We start from the raw sequence: 16,323 nt of genomic DNA on the forward strand, positions 1-16,323 counted from the left end.
GTTTTTTTCTTCTTTTATTTTTCCTGCTCTATAATCACACTGTACTTTTGATTTGAGGACTCATGTCTTTCTTTAACTGTAAAATCCCTTGTTTTTATATTTGTAAACATTGTGTTTTTTCCTGCTCCATTCTCCTCAAAATTTGACATTAGATTTATGTTATAATTTCCTGCCTATCCTCCCTGTCACCTAATACTACTCATATTTTTCATTGGTTCATCTTCTTTAGATGTATTTTTTGATAAGTAAAATTACTACCAACACTTTCCAATTCATTAATTCATTTTTTGTTTCCAGTTTAGAGTTTATCCTATCTGTTAAATATTTCATTTTTTCAATGATAATTTTTTTATTTCCAAATTTTGTTTGTTTTTTAAAAAATTTTTATTGTTATTCAGTCACAGTTGTATGCCTTTTCTCCCCATCCCTCCACCCCACCCCAGCTGAACCCACCTCCGTCCCCCACCTCCACCCTCCCCCTTGATTTTAATTTTTTTTAATATTTACCTCTGTGTTTCATTTCTCTCCTTTTCAAGTAAATACTTTTTTGTTCAGTGTTAGTATTATTCCTTTATTCATCTCTTTGAGAATCTTAAACTAAATAGAATTCAACTTATAAAATAAGTGTATTTTGAAATGAATACAATCCCACTTTAATAAATGTATGTATGTATGCATACACATATATCAAAGAACACAAATATTTATGAAACTCATCTGAACTGACCAGGTTTTGCCTCTAGCTTTAGGCAGGGCTAATATGTGTCTGCATGACCTGTGTCCTGATTTTTTATTGTTTTATGTTCATGCCATATTAGTTTGGAATCTCTCTCTGGCTTTAGGTGTAATAAGAGGCTCATAGCAGGAGTACTAGTTGCATTTTCTTAATGACAAGAGGACCCACAACAGGAGGAAAGAAAAAGAAGCTGGAGAGAGAAGCAGCCACTGACCCCACTAAGGCGAAGTTGACCCAAACTCTGGAACCCACAGCTAACTTATCAATAATACTTAGAGAAAAAGCCTGCATTCAGCCTTGGAACTTTTTTTAGCGAGAGGAAATATTACACAGAACCACATAATATTAGAAAGGAGAAGGACTATGTAGTCCACCAAATAAAACCCTCTTAGAAAAGAGGAAATTGAGAAACAGAGAGTTAACCTGCCAAGATCTTCTGGCTACAGAAGGTTCAGAGTCGGCAATGTGGCCCTTGACCCTGACCCCTAATCCCACATTATTTTTTTTGATTTAAGGTTGCCTTTAATTCCCAGAAGACTCCAACCTCCCTAGCATTTTTTAAAGATTCTTGCATATGCCAGAAAAACTATTCAAATATGTCAACTTCTGCTCATCCTCCCCTAGCCAGATTTTTCACTAACTTTATCTCACTTGAAGGAAACATGGGAAGTACTTCTTTTTAGCACACAAACCAACAAAATCAATTTCCAAAAATGGTTGTTTGGTTTCATACGCTTTAATTAGCAAAGAGATTTTTTAGTATTATTTTTCACCAACGTGTTATTCTCTTAAAAGTAGTTTTAAGCCTAATATGCTTGTTTTCTAAAAATATTGAGTGCATGTGAAAAATATCTAGTTTAGTTTCAGCACATTCTTACCTCTCTAACAAAAGCCTGTTTCTAACCAATTAACACCTTGAAAATATAGGCAATACCTCTCTGCCTCATTTTTAATGCAGTTTCATTAAAATAAAAACTTGTAAGATTAAGTTAATATTTAAGTAACTAACATGTTAAGACTTTTTAGCTATGTATATTTTACCGTATTTTTTGGACCATAAGACACACCTAGGTTTTAGAGAGGGAAAATAGGAAAAAAATTTTTGAAGCAAAAAATGTGGTAAAATGTTTAATAACATCCTTTAAAGCAGAAATCCTGTAGCGAGCCAGGTAAGCTACATTCGGATTATAAGACACACCCTCATTTTCCTCCCAAATTTGGGGGGGGAAGGTGCATCTTACAGTCCGAAAAATATGGTATATATCTCATGCATTGACTTTAATATATATTTGAACACATAGCTCTGGTTTTTAAAACAGTATTATGTAATATCCATTATGATGATTCTTGTGAATAATTAATACATATTTAAGAGTCTACCAAGTGTCAATTCAGTGTTTCACAAATTTCACCTAACTCAAGCCAGTAAGGTAGACGCTGTAGTTCTCATGCCTTAAGTAGGACATGGGAGACTGAGGACCATGGAGCAAGGAAAATTTCCCAAGGAAACGGTTAGCTGATGCAGAGGCAAGGTATAACCTCCATCTGTCAATCCCAGTGCCTGATTTCTTTACTACTTTATCATTGCTTCTCACCTTCCCTTTTCCTGTTCTTTGCAGCTCCTTTGAGTTTATTCTAATTGCTCTCATATTTTTTCAAATTTCCACTTTCCTTTTTACATGATTCAATAATTAAATCTCCCCTGCTTAAGCTTCTCAACCTTTATTTGCTCTCCTCATTATTCACACAAAAGGTGGCTACATTAAACCATGCCACGACAGTAACAGAGATTGAACAGTCAGAAGAGGAATGCTGAATACTGACATCTGGAATGAGTTCTACTGTTTACATTGCTTGGCAATCACATTACCTTCATTTCCCCTAGATGTCTACCGACTGATGCCTTTCTTCCTTCAAACTTCTGTCCAAATGCTACTTTATCAGAGGATTTCTTTTTTCTTTTATTTTATTAAGATATAATTCACCCACCATAAACTTCACTATTTTAAAGTGTACAATTCACCAATTTTAGTACATTCAAAAGCTTAAGTAAACACCACTATTATCTAATTCCAGAACATTTTCATCAACCCCTTTATGGGAAGTACGTTTGGAAGCCCCGCCCAAGCAGAGAGCCCCGCCCCCGACCTCGGCTAGCTGCAGAAGCACCACAGGGGCACAAGCGAGGTCTGTTCTGTTCGCTGTTGTACCCCAGCCCTAGAACAATGTGATCACAGGTTGGACCGTGTGGCAGGTTAACAGTAATCTGTTGTGTCCCAGTCTCCTTACTCTTCGAGGTAACTCAATGCCAAGTGAACTACGTGCCAGTTGTTATCATCATAATATTCTGATAACACTTTAACATTTCAATCAATTCACGTAGTTGCTCTCCTTCATCGCTATCATTACTGACATTCAATTTTTAAAATAATCTCATGATTGGTCAGTACCAACATTTTACCTAGAAAGTTATTTTCAACTTGTTGTACTGACAATGGAGGCAAAAACAGACAAAAATCCCGACAGTCTCAGGTAAGAAATTGCTAAAATGTTTTCTGCAAGTAATTTTTTCCTACACGAACCATTATCAAGTTTCATACAAGGGGTGTGTTAGGAAGAAATAAACGCTTTGTAAGCACCAAGGGTACTTGGCAACATTCAGTGCAATTTGCGTTAAATAAAAATTCCAAAGGAATTTCTAAATTCTAGGAAAGTACACTCATAGTACTTACAGACAAATACCAGTCTGTTAGAAATAAATAAAACTTCTAATTTGGTTAGGTGAAGAAAGAAGAAATAGTGAATGCAAATACTTTTTGTTCTAATTTCCCACTATCAGGCTTAGATTGGTATATTTATTAATAATTTCTTGGCATTTGCCCTCTGATTACATGTGGCTGGAACAAAGATGGCAGCAAGGAAAGCTCCGGCATCCCAGCTCGGCAGTAATTCCTGGACTCCGTCTTCAGGTGTTTGCTTATAGGGGAGTCACAGGTGAATATGATCTCAGTGTGTCAGTTAAAGATGCCGGGTTTACAGCAACGCAACCCACTCTCTGGCTGAGGATCCCAAGGTGTCTCCCTCATTCAACTCCCGATTTCACCCTTCCATTAAGGAGCAGGGACTAGATTCTCCTTAAATCATTCCTCCATGGTTATTCCTTCAGAACTGGAGGCTTACTTTCCATTGCTTGTTCTGGACTTACTCTCTCTCCTTTCTGCACGCTAAAATATGGATGTGTCCAGAACCCAACCTTGGTCATACGAACTAGGGCAACGTCCCAGGGATGGTGAAAAAAGACAAATATGGGGATATTCTTGATCCCTAAATTACTATGTCTATGTAGACCTCTTCATTCTAGTTGTGAGGCCCTGAGCTTCCCTAGGATACTGCTATGTGCAGGTTACTGATGCTTTATACATATTTAAGTTACAATGTAAGTGGCATGATCTTACTTTGGGAAATGTCAAGAGTATAGTATTTAAAATTAAGTGTGAATTGCTGTAAGCACAAAATATAGAGCTTGAGCAAATTCAAGGTCATTTCTCTCTGATGTAACAATGCTGAGGGGAGCCATTAAGAGAATGGTGCTCTCAAGTGGTCATTCAAAGACAGTAACACTATAAAGAAAACAAGGGACAACAAACCAAAATTTGGAAAACTGGTTAGCTGTGGGGGGATGGGGGTGGGAAGGGACCTATAGGAGCTACATAGGTATGACATGACCAGGTTCTAGTTAGTTGACTTGTTCTGCTTTATGGCAAACATACATTTCATAAATACTTTACTCATTATTTAATAAAAACTATTTGAAGTAAAAAAAAAGAAGTTAAAAAGAGCTCTTGGCAACAGATGAGGAGGATGGTAGCATTTCTTCTACCAACTCTGGCAACTAGAGAGAAGGGAGAGATTAGAAAAATCTAGTATTTCTTGAGCACTGACTCTCTGCCAGGCTACAAAAGTTATTTCATTTACCTGTCACGATGATACCTTTAAAGTGGGTATAAAGAATATTTTTTATGAGAACACTGAAACTTAGAGAGATCAAGTGCTCTTCCGAGACTGCACAGCTAGTAATCAGCCAACCTGGAACGCAAGCTCCCGCATTTCTGGACATCAAAGCCCATGCGCGTCGCCTACTGGTACGGGGCACTGTTTCCCAGTCCTTAGCAACTTCTCCCTGATTTTTCGCCCTCTCTAAGTATGCTGACGATTTCTGTCATGGTGAATGTATGACATTGTTATTGACTTAAGTCGTTTTCTTTAAAATTTTCTTAATTTTATTTTAAAAGAAAACTTTGCATAGTAGGTGGAAAAGAAAGAACTAGTATCCCTTGCCATAAGTAGAAGGTAATATTATGATTAAAAGTGTAATTAAATTTTACCTTAACTACCGGTTGTGGAAGGCTCTGAGACTGAGACCTGTTTTTATTGATCGAAGGAGGAACGTCAGCAAGGGTATGTGTTCAAGGCAAGCGAGTCCTCGACCGAGTCACGGCCAGAAGGATTGAGAGAAAATGGAAGAGAGAATTAGTCTCGCCGGGTGATTCCGTGGTGTTCAAGGCTGTACCTGTGTATCAGTGAAACCTAAAATATATCATATTTTACTGGTCTAGAAATTTGGGAAGTAACAGACTGACATGAGTTCAAGTCTTTGCTCCAACAGTTTCAAGTTAATAAACTTCTCTCACTGTTTATTCACTTGTAAAACGGAAATGTATCTCCTATTGTTGTAAATATTGAATGCGATAGTACAATGAAAAGCTCTGAACAAACGTGTCAGTAAATGTTCAGGGAACAATGACCCTCCTATCACCATGGTCTCTGCACTCTATTTCATTGTTGCTGCAAACACCAGGGTTTGTAATTGTAGTTGTAAAATTGTTCCTTCCCCACCCCACTCAAGATTTCATTGAGATGCTTGTTATAATCACAGCCTACTTGAGACATAAACAGTTGGAAAAAAAGATTAGTTGGGAAGTGTATCACATGTAGAACTATGTATTGAGCACCAGGACCGGTATGAGGGTGTGAGGGTGATACGGTTTTTTTTGTTTGTTTGTACAAAGGTGCCTGGGACACAGTGAGCGTGGGGAGGTGACATGTAGACTGTTTTGCAGGCTAAGGCTTGGGCCCTGCTGTGGAGCTGCACTGACTTCAGCAGGTGCTTTTCCCTGCTTTGCACAAAAGTGCCTTATCGGTGCAGCAGCCACCTTCCTCCTGATTGCCATTGTTTAGTTATAAGGCGCATTGACCTGTGCACTATGAGTGATAATAGAGAAATCAGATAGTGTAAAGAGTCTTAAGCAAAGGAACTGAGGAAGGCACAGTGCTAGGGGCTAGGCCAGGGGGCCCTGAGTTGCAGCTGGTCCCAGAACCCTGCCCTGCTCTGTCTCCATCCAGGGTCATCCGTCCCTCCAGTATCTAAAGGTGCTTGCAGCAGCTCTGATTGTCTTCGTAAGCAATGCTGAAGTTCAGCTCTAAAGTAAAAGTTTTAATTCTCCATGAAATGTTGAAGGTGGAGCTGAGGATGGCTGTGGACTGGGTAGACGAGAGAGAGGCAGGATAGAGAAAGAAATCCAAATTTAGCGGTGGCATAGCTGGGCTATTTTTATTTTGGCTAATAAGCACAATTCTGAAAGAGATCTTTTTCCTTTTGTTAACTTTTAAATAAAGAGACCTCTACCTGTGTCACAGCAAGAGTTTTGAGCACCATGCCTATTCTCCTCAGGGGAAGGAAAGGAAACCATTGATGAGGGCAAGTCTTTTCGCTCTGGCTTTCCCTTTTTCCCTCATCTATATGCACTGTATTTTTCGGACTATAAGATGCATATTTACCCCAAATTTGGGAGGAAAGTGGGGGGTGTGTCTTATAGCCTGAATGAAGCTTACTTGGCTCTCTGGGGCGGGGGGTGGGGGGCAGGGGGGGTGGCGGTGGAGCAGGGTCACAGGAGGCAGGAGCAGGACCACATTTTTTGCTTCAGAATTTTTTTCCCTATTTTCCTCCTCTAAAACCTAGACGCATCTTATGGTCCAGTGCATCATATATTCTGAAAAATACACTACCTTTATTACCTGTGAGCCAGGAAGCACAGCGGTTTGTAGCTCACAGGGAGACAACAGGTCATGCCGTTCAGGCCCTCGCCTCCCTCTGCTCACCCTGGTACCAGTGGTGGCATCCTGGCAGGTAGGTCTTGTTAGGTTGGGGTCGCTCAAGAAACCAGATAGATTCAGCAAGCTAAGGAGCAGGTTTTATTAGTGGGGAATAAGACGGAAAGTGGAGCCAACCAAGGGAGATTAAGACTCGTTTGGTTGTTCTTAGGGCAGGGTTTTTAAGCGCAAAACCTGCAAAAGGTAACTGGTTGGGTGTCAGAGTCTGATTGGCTAGAGCTGGTTGCTGAGTGCCATTTCTGCTGAACGTTGTTCTTGATACATCTTTTCAGGCTCAAGTTAAAGCTGCATCCTGTTATGCTGGATAGGCCCACCCCAGACGCCAGTCTTAGCCCGGCATGTTTGTCCTGGGTAGGATCGGCAGGCAGTTGCCCAGGCTACAGTTTCCCATGGTACATTTTTCCTGCCTGGTGACTTTCTATTCCTCCTATGCCTACCCAGATCTGTCAGGTCCCATAGTCTCTCTTCATCAGTGTCATTGACTGAGTTGCCACCAGATGCTGGACACTGTGACCAGGGCTTGATGTTTCATATAATCTTCATAACAATCCTAAGAAAAATTCTGGCATTTGAAAATACTCTTATTATTTCCATCTTACAGAAGAAAAAAAATGAGGGTAAACGTGCTGAAAGAAATACAACTATTTGGTAGCAGAGCATCATCGAGAAAGTGGGACTTGACCAGTTCCAAGAAGGAGGCCTGTGTTCTCAGGGCCTTCTGCGTGCTTGGGCCTTTACTTCTCCGAGGTCTAAGCTAACAAATCAAGAGATTTATTATGAACAAGTGTGGAAATGCTTTATTCGTAGGGGGTTTAAAGGAAGTGTGTAAATGTGGCATTTGTTCAGCCTGTATTTGGTGAGGCTTTCTGTACACGTAGTGTAAGGAACTAGAGAACTCTGGGATGGCAGCTCCAAGGCTGTTGTACCGACATACGCCACTGGGGGCAACATGAGCGCTGGGAAAACCCAGCTGAGGTTTTTAGCACCCTCACATCCACTGGAGAAGAAAGGACTGGCTCAGCATATCTTGGGTTCCAGGAAAGAAAAGAGAAGAAAAAATAGATGATTAAGGTCAGTAAAGGAGAGACTTTCAGCCTGTTCATGCCTTAGAAGAAGATGGGAAAAGAATAAACAAACAGTAAAGTTACCATCAAGACACTTCTGAATTTGGTCCTGCTATATACACAATGTACTGGCTACATTTATCATAAATTAATGAAGATAAATTTATGGGTGGGGCCCTAGAATCCTAGCCTAAAACCTTTAAAATAGTCCTGGGCAGGGCAGTGTGAGCTTCTCTAGCTTGGAGTACAAATGAGCCATGACTCATTTATGTCAGTCAATCTAAATGATGCCAGCTCCACAACTGCAAAATGCAATTGCAAAAATAGCTTTTCTTCCCCCAGTGTGGGCTCTGTTCTTTTGAGAACTCCATGAATCTTGGGGCTTTTCCACCCAAGAACTAGCCATTACTGGTCCTTCTCACCAGAAAGAGAGAACCCTGGAAAGCCTACCCGCTGTTGTGTTTGCAGAGACTGATGGGTGGTCCAGCAGTCTGAGGCCATCGCTGATGCCTGCTGCGGTGCTCGAGCCGCCCTTCTAGGGATGGTTCTCAACTGCAACAATCCTCGTGTTTCTAGGAGAGGATTACTTTATCCTATTGTAATCCAGGGGTACTGGGGACTCAGCCACCCAGAGCTTTACCCTAATGGGCATCCCTCCAACCATTTTTTCTCTTCCCTATCCAGAAGATGTTCTCTTGTGTTAGCCCCATCATACCAGGATGCCTCGGTTGTTATGTGTCCATGTACCCACAAGGGTCCGTGCCTGGAGCTCGTTCTTACCTGAGCCTGGGGACACTGTTAAGGGCTCTCATGTTGCTCTAACAAAACACCATAGATGTGGCGGCTTACAAAACAGTCCTTTGCTCCCCACTGCCTGGTGGCTGGGAAATCTGAGCTCTTTGTATAAGCATACCAGTGCCATCATGGGCTCTACCTTCATGGCCAAATCTAAACTGAACTGACTTTCAAAGATCCCACCTCCCAATACCATCACATTGGGGATTATGGCTTCTACATATGAATTTTGGGGGTAGACACAGTTCTAGCCCACAGCAGGTGTGAACTCTGTGGGATACTTGGTGGGGTGGATGCAAATATGATAGAATCTCTGCAGTTGGGGTTACAGCATCCTCTATAAGTGCTGTTACTGCCTGTGTCGCTAGTGGAGTAAGGGGAGGAGAAGTGGGGAGCTGGGCTAGGAGCCCTTGCCTCCACGAAGCCAGCAGCGTTTGCCTCCACCTCTGTGATTCCTAAAAGTGAACTCCACGCTGCTCATGCGGAGGTCATTAGTCAGGTATGTTATTTTCTGCCCCATTGCCAAGACTCACCTCTTTCTCGTCCTTGTTGAATGGCAGTTGGACTAACCAGTGTGTATCTCCAACGATCAGGATTAATCATTCTTCCCATTGGTCACTTGGCTACATGTGTCTAGTCTACCTACATTTTGTCTTCTTTTTTTTTGACTGGAGATTGGTTTAAAATGATGGAGCTGAAGAGGCTTGAATTCTGATTAAAAATCCTGGATCACCCCTCAGAAGCACTGTAAAGATTGGTCTGTCTCATGGGCCCCTTGCCTTGGGCAAGGCACTTGATGGCTACCTCCATCTCTCACATAGTGGGTCATCCAGGGAGACTAGACAGTAGCAACCTTAGAAGAAAAAGGAGGAAGGATAGAAAAATCTATGGGACCTGGGTGACTGGTAACTCTAGGGCAGGGGTGTCAAACTCATTTTCACCGGGGGCCTTGCGGTGGCCTTCAAAGGGCTGAAATAATTTTAGGACAGTGTAAATGTAACTACTCCTTAACTGTCAAGGAGTTGAAATTACATTCGGCCCTTTGAAGGCAACTGTGAGGCTGATGTGGCCCCCGGTGAAAATGAGTTTGACACCCCAGCTCTAGGGTGTTAGAAATGAAGAACAATAGGGAAGCTAGTGAAAGGTGATGAGGAGAAAAATTTCAGATGATTACTAATTATATGGCTTAGTTCTAAAAAGGTTTCAGCAGACAAGAGTTTGAATTCCAGCTCTGACACTGATTATGTGACATAAATAAATTACTTAATCATTCTAGACTCCAATTTTTTCCCCACCAAAATCCAGGATAGCAAATAACCTATCTCTCAAGGTTGCTGTATGGCCTGAATACAACCATACATGTGCAGCACCAGGACCGGGCCCCTACGGCTCTCTCAGTACTCTCAGGCGGCTTTGTGAGGCTATTGGTGGGTTGCTAATTGATGCATGATGTTTAGGCTTCGACAAGCCCAAACTCTGAGGAATGACATTTCACATAGCAGTTACATTTTATCACAAATCCTACTTCCAAAAATGTTGAGAGATTTTTATGTGGATTCATTGTAATAAAGGAATTAGAAAGCTTTAGGCTGAATTCTCACTGACCATCTTTGGATACAAAAACAAATGGCAATACCTTAATGCAGACGGCCAAATATACATGTATATATCTCCCTTACATTGATTCTTATTTCTGCTGGCATCTTACCTTTTTAAGGCCCAGCCTTACCAGATCTAACTTGGCAGTCCTGAGAGCTCTGCTCAGGGTTTGGGGCAGGAATGGGACTTGAAACTCTTTACCTTTTCCCCCTGCTAGCTGTGCTTGTGACATTTTGTGGGTTGAGAGTGGGAAGCCATAAGCAAGGGGAGGAAGAGAAAAGAGAAGTGGATGGAGACCAATCAGAGGCCAAGAAGAGTGAAGAGGGAAGGGCATGGTCAGTCTCTGAACGGTGACTAGGAGAAGTCCGGCCCTAACTCCTCCCCCTCCTCTCCCCAGGCACTGGAGACCGCTATGCTAATGTGCCCAAGCTAGCATCTGCTACGGCTTTAGCATCTCTCTGCAGCCTCCATACATGCTGGCACAGTGTCTGCCTCAGGCACACACATTTGCATTTTTTCCCTTGACACTCTTTTATGCACTGGTACAAGTAGCTTTCTAAATTTGCCCGAAATACAGCATTTGCAAGGTATTTGGGGAGACTTATGAAGAACTGGGTTGGAGTTAGGCTTCATTACTACTTTATATACATTTTTTTCTTCCTCTAATTTAATTTCTAAGGAAACTGTTAAACTGCCTATAATTTGAGAAATTTAAAGCTATAAAACAAAAAGAACCGTAACCCAGAGACTATCTTTTGCTGACATAAAGATGGATGAAAATGACTACAGATTGTTTCTAAATTAATTACAAACACTAGTTACCATTGAAAGTACTGGGCTGGGACTCTACCTTAGATAAAGATGTCAGCTGGATAACTAGGGGTAACACCTCCAAGCCCCTGGGCTGAAAAGGACTGCCTCTCTGGGATGGGAAGTCCAACTATTCATTCTGCTTAGATTAACAGCTTCACAATTTTACCTTAGTCCCCTGCTCACGAACTACTAGTCAGTCCCACACTTTCAAAGGACCAGATTACACAGTTTACAGAACAACAACAATATAGGATCCATTTCGGCTCTGTGCTTAGAAGATTCTGCACATAATGAGGTGTAACAGCTTTTAATTAGCCTGACAATGGGACCAGATGTTTTGAACAGGAAGAAAGCTGCATGAGGGCTGAGGTGGCAGGTCCTTCTGAAGCACAGTGGGCGGGGGTCTGTCCCCTGGCTTTGATAATAATAGCCCAGAGACAATGAGAGGCTAGGACCGAAGCTGAAATCGGAGTCCACCTCGTCTCAAATGAAATGAGATTACAGTTTAGCCCCTGTTCCATAGGAACCGTGTTCTTCTGGGGTCTTGACCTCTCTCTTTCAGCCCCGTGAGAGTAGTTTGCTTTCTTCTTTCCCTATTAGTATGTTTCACGAAAAAAGTCATGCCACTCAGTGTGTTTATTTAACCCCAGAGGGTTTCGCCATTCAGCACACCGACTTGAAGTCGAATTCTGAGACTGAATTTCACTTTGATCTTTCATCACCTCTTAGTTATGTGACTTCAAGCAAGTTATTCTAGGTGAATAAAGGCCAGTTCTTTAACCTTTAAAAAGGGAATAATGTTTACCTGATAGTGTTATCGTAGGGTGGTAAGGTATCTGACTATGGAAATGGTGAGTTACTGACCCCTGTAAATGAGACAGTTTTGCCAAAAGTAGTGAAAAGGACATTTCAGGGGTGCCTAATTAGCAGGTAGAGGAAAAGATGGGCTGGATGAGGTGGATGGAGAAGGTGTCATGCTCTGTGTCACCTTCCCAGTCCCTTGACTTGATCTTTGTTGCTGTGGACAGAGAGAGTGGAGCCAGAAGTCAACAGAGAGCACTGCTTGGAGCCCAGGCTGCAGTGGGACACCATTTGGGAGATGGGACAGTCTCCTCCTGCATGGGCCTCCGTTCAACTGGGCACGTTGAGGACTGTTGGCTCTGAGAGAAGTAGGAAATAGTACTAGGAAGGTGTTTTCCTGGTGAACAGCCTGACGTGGCAACCGGAGTCCTTCCCTCATGGTTTAAAGTAATGATTTTCAACCTGTGTTCCGCAAGAATTTTAAAAACATGCAGTACCTGACTGTTTAGTCAGGGCACTGACCTTCCTTACATTATCAAACAAAAAAATGCCAACAGCCAACACAGCAGCTGTCCAGTGTGAATGAATCAAAATTATACCTCATTTTTTCATCAGATTGGCAAAAAAAAATATTTTTTGGTGTACCACGGAATTTTAGTAATTAGTTTATGTGTGCCACGAGATGGAAAGGCTGAAAATCGTGGGCTTAGAGGAAAGTGGACATTACCCAGACGAAGGGGTGTGAGGAGGAAACCACTGGAGAAGTCTGCCTCAGAGCGATTTGAGATTAGGACCAAACCATGAGTAAATGGGCGGTGAAAATACCAGGTTTAGGGGAGAGGTGACAGAATTTAGGTTACTATTGTTGGTGTCGCCCTATTTCAGTCCAAAAACTTGTAAGAATCTTCATGCTAAAAATAATTAAATGAATTAATGTATATAAAATGCCTACTCCTGAAACAGATTGACTCTTTACTGAATGACAATTACAGTTACTAATTATTTGGGTTCAACATGTGCTATGTGCCAAACACTGTTCTCAGCATGGGCGGGGGAGAGTTGTACAGCGATGAATAATAACAATGATAATAAAACAACACCCTGACCTTATAAAGCTGATATTTTAGTGAGGAGAAAAGATTAAGAAACTGTACAATTTTGGGCAATGACATACATTATGGAAAAAAGAGAGACAATGGGAGAGACTGGATTGAAGTTAGGAGTTGTAACATTGGAGGAAAGGTAGCTGAGTGCGTGCAGAGGAAGGAAGCGGGGCAGGGAGTGGAAGGGGAGCGCCTTAACCACGCTGTTTCATTTGCACAGAACAGCTGGACGATCATGTACACTACATGTGAAAATAGTTCAACCTGTAGAATTTAGCATTTTCTCCTTGTTTCAACTTCTGTATTCTTTTAAAACAAGCCATTACAGCCATTTTTCTCAACAATTCGGGAATTCAGTTACAATCGACGCCCGACCACCATGAGGCCACGTGGAGCGTCCGCACCACCTGGGAAATCAGAGCATGGCAGTCTCGATGGCAGCGAATGGCTGTATTTCACCCGGCCCCTATCTCCTGAGTTAACAATAGGGTTGCTCTTTCAAAGCAAAGGCAAACATCATCTTCAAGATTTTGTTTCTTTTTGTCATCCAATCGTCTGTCTAGGAAGCCTCTTGTAGGCTCTGTTTCACCACAGCCTTCTCTTGCCACTGTCTGTATTCAATTTACCTCTTGAGCAGGGCGCCCCCTGCTGGCACTCATTGGTAAAGCCAGATCAGTTCCTAGACTCAGGACCCTGTACTGGGTGCTGAGTTGGTGCCCAAACTGTGCTAGTTGGTAAATATTTTGAATTGAATTCCTGCTTTTAAGCACATATCTATAAAGTTAATTTTAGAGTTTCAGCACAATATATGTAAATATATCCTGAGACATTTTTTTTGCCCAAACCCTTACCCATATTTTTCTACAATATGAGAAAGCAACTACACACACATCTGTCTTCCACATTCCTGATGGAGATGCTGCATTTATCCCCGATCTCACTTTCTTGTGTCTCTCAACAGATGGTTAGTTTCTTAAGTTAGGGGCCGAGTCTTGCTGAGCTTCGCTTCACGGAAGCCAGTTGAGTGTTTTCCATGAAGGGACACCTAATGACTGCCAATGAAGAGTGTCCCAACTTATTTTTTTCCCTGTAGAAGAGATGAAGTGGAGTTTTAAAGAAATTGTTGGCAGGTGATTAACACATTCATCTGAGATGTGATTTGGGTGGGTAAAGCTGCCTTAATCTTTAAATTAGTGTGTTTCCTTGCTGGGGAGGGGCCCTTCTCAGGGATAGCTTTCCTACCCTACTTAGCTTTGCGCAAGGCCAGACTCACTCTGCAGTTCTGCCGGTCTTCCTCAGCCACAAATTTATTAGGGACACCAGAGCTGTAAAATTGGGGATGACAGGATGATAGAGAGTATTTCTGAAGTCACTTCATGAGGCAGGTTGTAATAACAGTGGGTCAACAATCATTCTTATTTTCCAATAAGTAGAATGTGCATACTCTGTATTGTAACACACTGATGAAAACTGATTGAACAGTAAGAACAAACACAAAATTAAAATCTGCTGATGGTACTGTCTAGATGGCACATAACATGCAAACATGGGAAACACTTTTATTATTCTGACAGGTGCTCTTGTCTTTGGTATACCCTCTTAACACTGATGGAAAGGTCACGTGATCATCACTCCTGCCACCACTGGTCGTAATCTTATAGGTAATTTTCTACTCAAAAACCAACTCTCACTTGTACATGACTTTTTTCTGGCGTGCTTTGTATTGTTTACTCACTTTGAGTGTCATCACGAGTTAATAGTTCTCCATTTGAAGTGGTTCCAACAATCGACCTCGCTGGCTTTTCTCAGAGTCCCACCCCTGGGTTGTAGTCAGGACAGCATGGCCTTGGAAGCCCATGGCCCTGGCTTCTTTAACTCGGCCATACACAGCTTCGGAAGTATCCTTGTTTTTGGTCCGTCGGTGTGGTTTTTCCGATAACAAAATATAGACCAACTCTGAGTTTTTTCTGCCCCAAATAGAGTCAGTTACTCTCCAAGAAGTCCTAATTACTTTCAGGGGGAGTGCCAAAAGTTACATTCACATCATGAATTCTAATCAGTTAAGTTTAAGTTTCTTTTAACCTTGTTTTAAATTAATGGTTCATTAATCTAATAATCCTTCCTGCTCTCCCCATTTTTTAATTTGAGCTAGAATTTCCCTTGCTTTCTCTCCCACCACCCCCCAAATTAAACATGAAACAGTAGTTAAAAATGTGTTCTGTATCAGACATCATATTGACATTATAAAGTTGTATACCTGTAATTTATGTAATGTTATTAACCAATGTTACCCCAATTTTTAAAAATCACCACAGTGTACACTTTAAATATCTTACAAGTTTATATCTCAATAAAGCTGAACTAGAGAAAAAAAACATGTATTGATGTAGATGATTTCCTTTGCCACCATGGCGTCAACAGAATATGGGTTTAACGTGATAAAGGAGCCCTAAATTTTTTTATAAGGTGCCATCTAAACTGCACAGAAATAGAACCCCGGGTTACTATAAAAACATTAATAAAGGACAGAACAATAACAAATATGCTCTCTTAGGATTTTAATATAAATTCATTTTAATTATTTATTTTCTTGGATGTTTAATTATCCTTTTTCTCCCTTATCTTCTACCACAAAATACTTTACTGTTGAACTACAAATATTTAACAACTTGAAGTTACTTGAATTATAACCATAACTCATTATTTCTGCAGTTTTCCAATTTGATTTTCCAAGAGTTATTTACAAATGTCAAAAATACTACAAAATTAATATCAAGAATCATCAGAAGCTTTAAAAATCTTCATCTCGAAAGTTCATGTGGATCAATATTTAGTAGGTTCCTAAGTTTCATCCTGTTGCCTGGGCACCACAATATCTGACTAAAAAAACCCCTAGAAATATACAAACAAAAATTCCCCTGTACTAAATATGAAGATTTATTTCATGTTTTATATCATTGGCTTATGCTCTAGTGACAAAGCAGCCTTAGAGGGGATCACACTTAAGGAGTCGCCTTCATCATTTGCTTCTAGCAGCAACTACGGACTAGTTGTAACACACCAGAATCTTTGCACTCCAGCTGTCTTTCTTAATTAACTTTCTCCCTGCGTCCTGTATGCAACTCAAGTGCCTTGAAAAAATGAGTCTTTTTGGTTTTTTCCCAACTATGCCTATGATTTCCTACTTCAGTATGTGTGTTCACATAGAAAGTCCTTCTTCCACTCTTTCTCCCACAATCTC

The sequence above is a fragment of the Desmodus rotundus genome, chromosome 4 (genome assembly GCF_022682495.2).
Source record: "Desmodus rotundus isolate HL8 chromosome 4, HLdesRot8A.1, whole genome shotgun sequence".
Lineage (NCBI taxonomy): Eukaryota > Metazoa > Chordata > Mammalia > Chiroptera > Phyllostomidae > Desmodus > Desmodus rotundus.